Genomic DNA, 9,586 nt, shown 5'->3' with positions numbered 1-9,586 from the left:
GTAGACAGTATTTTAAAGAAATCAGATAATCTTTGAATGAGACTTAGTGTTCCCTTTAAATTGATCTGGAATAGATCATTGTGCTAGCTTTAGGGAACGAATTAGCTAGCTTGTCAATCTGAGGTTAACCCAGTGATCATTTGTTTAATGCTAGAAAGGTCCCAACGTGATGTAAACCATGAGAAGAGAAGGAAGAGATGAGGACCTTCTCTGTCAGCTGGTTACTAAAATTTAAAGGATTCTGAGAAAATCACCCAATGACAGCCATTTTTGTGTTTTTCTTTCCGTGTTTTTCTGGGGAAAGGGAACATTTTTCTTTTGAAATTTCCTTGTAACCCAAACAAGCTCATGGAAAGTCTGACCTACATTTATCTTAATCTTTGCCAACAATTCCATGTATGTTACCTTATTATGCTAATTGTTGTCCTTCCTCCTGTGTCACCTGCTTTTGATGATCCAGGCCTGGTTTATTTCCAATAAAATCATTGGAAGATTCCATCCCACAGGGAAGCCTGGCTGGAAAACAATGAGTACATGCTCTGAGTCCCTCCATTCCAACCCAGAGAGCAGGCTGGCTTGAAGTGAGTGAGCTTGTGATCTGGGCCTCATTATTGCATCCTGGAGGGCAGATTAACTATAAGAATGCAAGACTGGTGGGAACCCCAAGACTCAGGACAACAGCCTGGTGCACTGATGCACCCACACATACCTCGGGAGGGCAAAATAATCAGTGAGAGCCATATTGTGGAAGCATCTGAAGCAGCAGTGAGGAGTCAGCAGTTGGACTTTGGAGAACTTCACTAATAAAAGACAAGTCTCGGCCCCCACATCCAGCAGACAAAATCAGGTCCATATCCAATGTGTCTCCTGGATGCAACATGAACATTAACACAGAACTGTAAACAACAAAAGAAGAAACTGAATATAGAGGCCCCTATGAGTCCATCAACAGTCTTCAAAGACTAATGGCTAGTTCCAGTGGAGAGAACCAGGCATCAAAGCTACTGTGTACCTGCCACAATTGAGGGGAGCCTCAAGTAGCTGTGTCTGTAGAAACCAGCCCTGCACCCCAGTGCCACCATAGGAACCTAGAATAAGAGAAGCTCGTGTGCCTGACATATTCCCTACACTGTGGGTGGACAGGCAACATGGCAAGTGCCTAGGGCTCCACAACCTGCTTGTCCAGAAAAACCCAGGAAAATATCAAGACAAAAAATCAAGTCAGTCTGTGGCCCTCAACTCAAGCAAAGCAAGTACAATAGATATAAATATGGAAGACATTGGAAGTTGCATGCTGAAGTTTCTGAAGTGATGGCAACTGAAATAAAGAAACAACTTTATGAGGCTATAATAGAAATCAGATCAGAAATTCTATCTTAAGTAAAAGAAGAAATAAAAAACATAATAAAAGAATTTCTGAGTGTATCTGAGGAAGACATGGATAAAAAATAGAGAAGCATAGGAAAATGAGAGAAATTTGAATATAAGAGATACATAGAATGCATGAAACAGATTCAAAGAGAGGTTCAAGTAATTAAAAACTCCATTGAAAGTTGGCAAAACTGCTCAAAAGAAACTTAGACTTTCAGACAGTCGTGCAGCTAGTGACCATGAAAGGAATGATCTCTTAAAAATAACAAGGAACCAGGAAATAATAACTCAATAGCTGCAAGATGATGCAAAGAAAAATAATGTAAGAGTGATAGCTATCAGTGAAAAAGCAGGGGTCAATGCCAATGAAATAACAAGACTATTTACAGAAATAATAGCAGAAAACTTTCTAAACATGGAAAAATAACCTGACATATAGATAAATGAAGCATGTAGAACTGCATTAGCCATAACCAAAATAAATCTACACGAGGCATATAATAATCAAGATCACAGAAATTCAGCACAAAAACAATATTAAAGCTCTTAGAAAACACAAACAGATCACCTACAAAGGAAAACCCATCAGAATCATGACCGACTTTTAGCACAAACCATCAAGTCAAGGAGAAGTTAGACTGAAATGTTTCAAGTCCTGAAAGAAAACAATTTCCAGCCCAGACTGATGTACACTGCAGAACTATCTTTCAGAATCAATGAAGAAACAAGATACTTCCATGACAAAGAACCCCTGAAGGAACTCATGACCACCAAAGCAGCTCTACTAAGAATACTGAAGAACATTCTAGAGAGAGATAAAAGCGACCGTGATTTCAGGAACAGGAACAGAGGGGAACTGTTAATCAGGGCAAGCATTTGAATGGAGGGGAAACCTGGAAGCCAACAGCAGGAAAATAGCAAGCAGAGATGAATCAGTACATGTTGCCCATAACCATTAATGCAGAAGGCCCAATTCACCAATTAAAACAGACCGGGCAGAGTAGATTGGGAGATGGGATCTATCAATATGCTTTGTTCAAGAAACACATTTAACTTGAAAGGAAAATCATAGACTGTAAGTCAAACTAGAAAAATCAATGCTTCATGTCACAGGGAATAAGGAAGAGGCAAGGATAGCTCGCTCATCAGCTACAGAATGGATAAGAAAAATATGACATTTTTATACAATGGAAAGCTACTCAGCAAAAAAGAAAGATAATCTAGAGGCTTTTGTAGGTAAATGAATGTAACTTGAGGTCATGCTCATGCGTGAAATGGTTCAGAGTTACATGGATGAACGTTGTGTTGTCTCCCTAGTATAAGAGACTGAGAGATTTAGTGAGCTTCAAAATACCTAATGGATACTGTGAAAGCGAAAGTGGAGGAGGTGTCTGAAAAGGAAGGTGGTAACCATTGTTAATTTTCTATTGTCTTATTTTGAAGCTATGTTTTCATTGTTCTGTTTTGTTTGGTTTTTTTTTTTTCAGTTTTGTTTTGTTCTGTTTCATTTTATTATGTCTGATGGTATAAGCAGATACTTTGAAGATAACAAGAGGCATTATGGTAAGCATTGTTGATTTTCTATTGTTTTGAAGTCCTGTTCATGTTTACTGTATTGTTTTGATTGGCTCTGTTTTACTTTGTTTTATTTAGTCTATTCTATTCAAAATAAAAAAAAATAAAATAAAACCATTGGAAATTCATCATGATCCTTTATTCTGAGCATCTGTCTTTGAAACTTATAGAGTTCTTCAAAATTGCCTCTGTGACTGAAGAGAATAACAAGAAGCTTTCACTGGTCTTCATGTACTGTGCTCTCATGGTTTCAAACTTTTCTTGTCCAGCTCTATCCAAAATATCTAGCCACGCTGCTAGGTCATCTGTCACACACTTCTTTGCATGAGAATCTTCAATGGCTGGATTGTAATCTGCTATAAAATAGGACTTCATGGACTGGACAATGACTAACAATTGACGATGTCACACCCGATCCCACAAGCATACATATGTATTCAGTTGTTTTTTTTCAACTTTTTGCAACTAAAGTTAACTTTTTTACAGTCCAATTTGTATTCTATCTCTACCTATTTAATTTGTTCTATTTTATTCTAATCCATTGATCCTCTACCAATCATTTATTTCTGTATAATTCTAACTATATCTCCTCTTTCTGCAAATAATTGTTACTCATTCTTCAATAAATTCTTCTCTAAATTATTAACATGGAGTAAGCAATTCTTATTTGCAACTTCTGGTTAGTTTTCTTTTCTCCTTGTAAGACACAACCCATTGGTTATAAATATATATATATATATATATATATATATATATATATTTTTTTTTTTTTTTTTTAATTTTTGAGGGGTGTACTAGGAATTGAATTCACACTTGCCAGGCAGGCTCTGTGCCATTTGTTATACATCTGGCCTACTATTTATTTTTTGCTTTCTCTTTATTCACTATTATTGGTTCATAGCCCTATTTAGAACACATATACAAAATAATCTTCCCAATCACATAGTAAATCTCCTGTGAGACTTGCTTTATATTCACAGAATGATGTCCTCTATGCAGTAGGTATTTATTAAATCTTGTTTTTTTTAATCAACATATGATAGAACTGATGATCAGGAAATGACAGAAGATTTTTATATCCAAATATTTCAGAACATTATTAAATTTTACATTAAACCAAAGTAATTTGATTTTTAAAATACTAATATTTGAGGGTAAGATATTATAGGAAAAAAAACATTCAATTAAAGAAGTTGTAACATGTCATGAACTGTGCCCATCTTGGGGAAGGGGCATTCTGGGGCAGTGTGACAAGAGTTTGAGAAGCTCATTATTCCATCCTCTTTTTTTCCTCTTATCTTTCTCTTCTCCTTTCTCCTTTTTTTTCATCTCATTGTGATTTAGGTCACTTCATATAACGATGTTTTCCGGATCCATGGAGTTTACATATAGGTTTTTTGTTTGTTTGCCTTTCTGCCTTCTCTAGAATATGAGTTTTATACAATTTTCCACTTAACTCACCACCTCCACTATATTATCTTGATCAAAGTTTTTGTAATATTGTAATTTCCATCATTGTGTCAATGTTTGGCCCCGTTTAGTATATTCTAAGTTCAGAAAGTTAGTGTGAGCTTTAAAGCATGATTCACCTTTTTCATTTCAAACCTTACAATATCTCTCATTTTATTTATAGCAAAAGAATCTTCTTACATTTAACTCCAATATGAATGACCACTAATGTATACCTTACTCACTTCATAATTTCACCCCATCTACTGGCTACTCTATCCATTCCTCTCACTTTCCTCTCCACTTCACAAGTCCTCTGCACTTGCTATTTACTCAGCCTGCAGTGCCCTTTGCCCAGATGTCCCATGACATTTTCTGGCATTTTCAATTTTTGCTTTTTAAAATGTCATCTCCATTGAATACCTTGTCTATAATGATAGTCAAACATCCTCAATTTTTATATTTCCTTTACCAGTTTGTTTCTCCCCATGGCTGCACATATTTTCTGATTTATTTTGTTAATTTTTTCCTCCAAGAGTATATGTGCTCCAAGAGCATGGATATGTTATATTCATTGGTACTTCTTTAGGACTTTTCTCTCTGATGTCAAGAGAATCTCAGGGGCTGTTTTTTGAATGAATGAATGAATGAATGAATGAACACCTATGTAAATAATGCATCATTAAGGCAATGAAAGACACCAAAAATAAATAAAACCTTCTTTATGACATATGGTATATTAAGCATAAATTTATGTACAATGAAGATAAATATAAAATTCTGGACTCCAAAATTTATTACAGTAAAGATCTCATTATTTGTGAATGGAACTACAGTAGTAATTAGACTCAATCCTGAAATGCTAGGTTGAAATATCTGAAAATGAAAGTAAGAAAAATTCTTAGATGATAATATAATGTGGGAAATATTTGAAAAGTCATGGTGGAAAAATGTACTTCATACTCAAGTTAAATAAAAAATGTAGTTTGATGGAAGTATAGAATATGAAAGAAATGAGACTATAAATTAAAAGTTTAGATTGGTTTCCAGTCAGAGATGATTTGAATGTCAAATGAGGCACTAGAATGATTTCTTTATAGGTAGCAAGACATTTTGTAAGTGTTGGGGAATGTTTGTAAGTTTTGGGGAACCATTTTTGTCTTTTAGGGAGAGGTGGGAGTAAGAAGAGCAAGGGGAGACTAGAAGCAGAGGAACTTCTCAGGAAATTATGACAATATTTTACATGAAATAATGATGGTACAGTAGGAAGTCATACTAAGGAAGAGGAGGAAAGGCGGATTACAGGGATCATGGAAGATCAAATGGAAATAATTCAGTGATTTTAGGTCTATTATAAAAGTGTTATCCTTTGTCTATATAGATAACTTCCCTGCCCAACTATTGGGATAACAAAGTGAATTGAAATTTCAATTCACTTTTACTCAGCCCCAACATTTTATGAATATTGGTGTGCTAAAATATATTTAGGAGGAGAAATTCTAATGTTTTTTCTTTTATATAGTACTATGCTTTTCTGTGGAGCAAAACAATACTCTTCATCTGAAATTTTCTTACAATTCCAGGAGCTCTAAGTTGTATAATGCTTGCCTATTACCATCAGATCCACACAGTGGTCTAGGACATGGGGGAATTCAGTCATCCCATTGTCTCAGTTCCACTAGAGAATGATAAAATTAAACAAAAATTTTCTTAACATGAAACATTCCATGCTGGAAAAAGGATGATGAATTACTCATCCAAAGAAGATAAAACCTCCAATTAATTAGAGCAGGAAAACTGAATAGTAGAAACCAAAACACAACAAACAAATAAACAAAAAAAAGGTGATCAAAACATGCGTAGAACAAGCAAGCAGTGAACAATGAGAAAGGGTTATATGGAGGACACAGCAACATAATTGGATTCCTCTGCCAGCCCTGGTAATTAAACCGGAGACACTCAGTACCTCAGTTGCTCTGCAATCCCATAATATGTTTGAGATTAACAACCCTTGAATCCTGGTTTCACTGCTATATTTTGAGTATATAATACATTATCTGTAGCCTACAAATATTGAGAAAAAGCAAAAACAGAGAACTTGACTTATACTCTCCCAATCATGCTTCCTTTGTGGGCATTGATATTTTAGACAAAATTTAACAGAACAAAGGAAACAACAGGATTTGCATTGCTTTAAAGTTTCCCCTGCCTAAGAGAAGCTTTGCACAGCGACTTCTCTCTTTAGCAACCTTTTATTTTCAGTCTCATCATTACCTTGTAAAAATGAAAGACACATAAATCATATTGTCGGATTGAGCTGCCTGGAGAGGGCTCTGCTATTTGTGAGGTGCCATTATCTTCACTGATGCCATCCTGCAAATCTCAAAGTCCCAGGTCTCAGATCTGTGTTTGTAATCATCTGTGGAGGGGTACAGGGATTGGAGTCACCTCACAGGCACAGTGTTTCCTGGCTGATGCTCACAGGAAACCTAAAGCCTGTGTGCTGAACTCTGCACACAAAGAGCCCTTCTGTGGCTGAAAAGATTTTCTAATGTGAAAGTGGCAGTTACAGCCAAATTCTGCTTGCAGAGTGATGAGAGCTCCTCCAGGCTTTCCTGGAAGTGGTTAACAAGTCCTTGATATGGGTATTACAAAGGGAACAGGAAGTACATGCCAGTAATTAATATTATGTCTTGTCCCCAAAGATGTTTATATCTTTATTTTCTAGTTGTCCCCAAAACAAGTCCTAGTCCCTTTATATGTTAGTCTACTGTTCCCTCTGAGAAATAATGATGAAGTTAATATAAACACTGAGCTCCATACCTAATTTGTACTATTAAAATGGGTAAAAGGGAGAGAAAACAAATGTAGAGAAAGCAGATTATCAATGCCTCCAAAAATGTTTGTGATACTCATAATGCTACCCACTAGAGAGAGACAGACATATTTTATTTTTCTGCTCCACATGTTTGTTTGTTTTTTTTTTCAGCTCTGAGCATGGTGATAGGCATTACAAATGATCTGAAAGACAGGAAAGTTGGAAGGGCTCAAGAAGAAAATGGAGAAAGGCTCTGCATTACTCTACTTCTGCTTCATTCACAGATAAATATCCTCCACAAAATACCCACGTCAACAAATGTTCAGCACTAACATGGTCCAGCTTGATATAACAGAAAAGATAACTCTACTTTGCCTGTCGTGTGAGACAGTAAGTGGAAAAGCACAGATAAATATAATTTTTTCTTACCATATTACAGAGATTTGTCCACTTTTAAGGGTCCAGGTTATTATATGACAATAATTAGTATCATGGTTTGTGTCTGGATGTTCCCGCAGAGACTCATGCAGCCAGGGGGTCACATTTTGGAAGCAGGTTTCTAGATTTTTTGCTTGATTCGTAGTCTAATGTTAGGATCATGAGTGTGAATGGTTGTGGTTTACCTGCCCTGGGCAGGTAGTCTACATCCATTATAAAGAAAAGAAAAAGGTTCACACATTCCTCCCATTTGGCTCTTGTTGCTTTTGCTGTTTTCCACCACTATGAACTGTTGCTCTCTGCCTTGAGCCACTCTGCCTTGAATCCAGCAGATTATGGACTGAAACCTCCACAGATTTTCAGCTAAATAAACCTTTCCTTCCTTAACTTTGAGTGTTGAGTATTTTATCCCATCAGTGAGAGAAGAATAACCAATACAGAATTTGATACCAACAAAGTGGAGTCATTACAATGACTATCCTGACCAAGTGACTCAAGAGATTTTGGGAATGGCTTGTGGGAGGAGTTTTGAAAGCTGCAGAGATGTCACTTGAAAAGGTAGTGCTGGAAGGTCTTAGGCTGTTCTATATGGGAGATTCTGCTCAGAGGTCAGAGGACTAGAAGTTTGGCAGAAATCCTGCTGGTAAAGACTGGGCTCAGGAGGTTTCCGCTGGGAAGACTGCATTGGCTGTGGGAATCCACATGATGTGTATCATGGCTTAGCAAAAAGTTTGTCTGTATTTTTCTCATGTCCAGAGATTTTCCCTGAGACTGAAATTAAGGTCAACAGACTAATCTGGCACAAGGAATTTCAATGCAGTCTAATGTTGGGGCAGTGGCAAGGCTATTGTTGGGAGCTTTTAACCAGACTTATATTGCTAACTAAGCAAAAGGCTAGCAGGATGATTTAAAATGTTGTGAGTTTGGCCTGAAAGGAAGCTCCAGCAAAGCTATGGATTGCAAAGATAGAGCTGAGGAGATCTCCATTGCTGAGGGCAGAACAGGACAATATAGTACATGGCCTCAGGGTATCACCAGGAGCTATAAGTCTCCACCCTTTGTAGTCTCAAATTTGCAAAAGAAAGACTTTGCCTTGAAGAGAAACCCATAGAGCACCATGTTCTCGATTGGTAGCAAGCCACTATTTTCCAGAATGATGGTTCCAAAATGGGGTGGGCTGCACCAGGTTAAAAAATGGCAGCAGCACAGAGAATTTGTTTCTCAGAATCAGTATCAGAGTGCCCAGTGATTCAGGCACTCCACCCCTACACCCAAGAGAGCAGAAAGCCTGGCTACTTCTCTAGCGGGCAGTAGACTTCAGCATCATCTGTGTGGCACTGGTTTTAGCTTCATACAGAATGCAAGGGTTTTAAAGTTAAAAAGACCTCAACCCCAGTTGCAGAAGGCTTGGGAGGCCGGGCAGTGTGTCTTTGATAGAGCAGTTATGTGAAGCTGTGAGTGTGAGCCAAAGTGCAGTGGAGAACCCAGAAGTCTGGCAAAACCAGGAGCATGGATCATCTAAGGAAATCTTTGAGGAGGAGACAAAACTAGCCCAAGAGAGAAGCTGTAGGAGCTATAACCACTGTAAATACCCTGCAGATGGAGTCACTCAAGTCCACTGGACCTCACAACCAGATTGCTACAGATATCAAACATGGAGCTACAGGATTTAATGTTTGTCCTGCTGGATTTTGGACTTGCTATTGTCACAATCCCTTGTATTCTCCCTGTTTGTAACCTTTGGAAGGAAAATGTTTATCTTGTGCCATTGAATGTTTAAAGGTTTTAACTTTGTTTTCATTTGTATAAGTGGTTACAGCTAATAGTTTACCTTACGTCTTAAAGTAGACTTGGAATTTGGACTTTTCAGCAATGCTGAAAACACTAGGACTTTGGTAACTTTTAGAAATGTACTAAATATGTTTTACATTAAAT

General features: G+C 37.2%; 1 pseudogene; it reads right to left on the bottom strand.

Moving 5' to 3' along the window:
• Positions 1–224: 224 nt before the first annotated feature.
• The window catches only part of LOC100713493 (ras-related protein R-Ras2-like), a 76,383-nt pseudogene continuing 67,021 nt past the window's right edge, over positions 225–9,586 (bottom strand).

The sequence above is a fragment of the Cavia porcellus genome, unplaced genomic scaffold (genome assembly GCF_034190915.1).
Source record: "Cavia porcellus strain 051 isolate PalLab524CR breed Dunkin Hartley unplaced genomic scaffold, mCavPor4.1 scaffold_5, whole genome shotgun sequence".
Taxonomy (NCBI): Eukaryota; Metazoa; Chordata; class Mammalia; order Rodentia; family Caviidae; genus Cavia; species Cavia porcellus.
The sequence above is the reverse complement of the archived record's forward strand: the minus strand, read 5'-3'. Positions and strand labels throughout refer to the sequence as shown.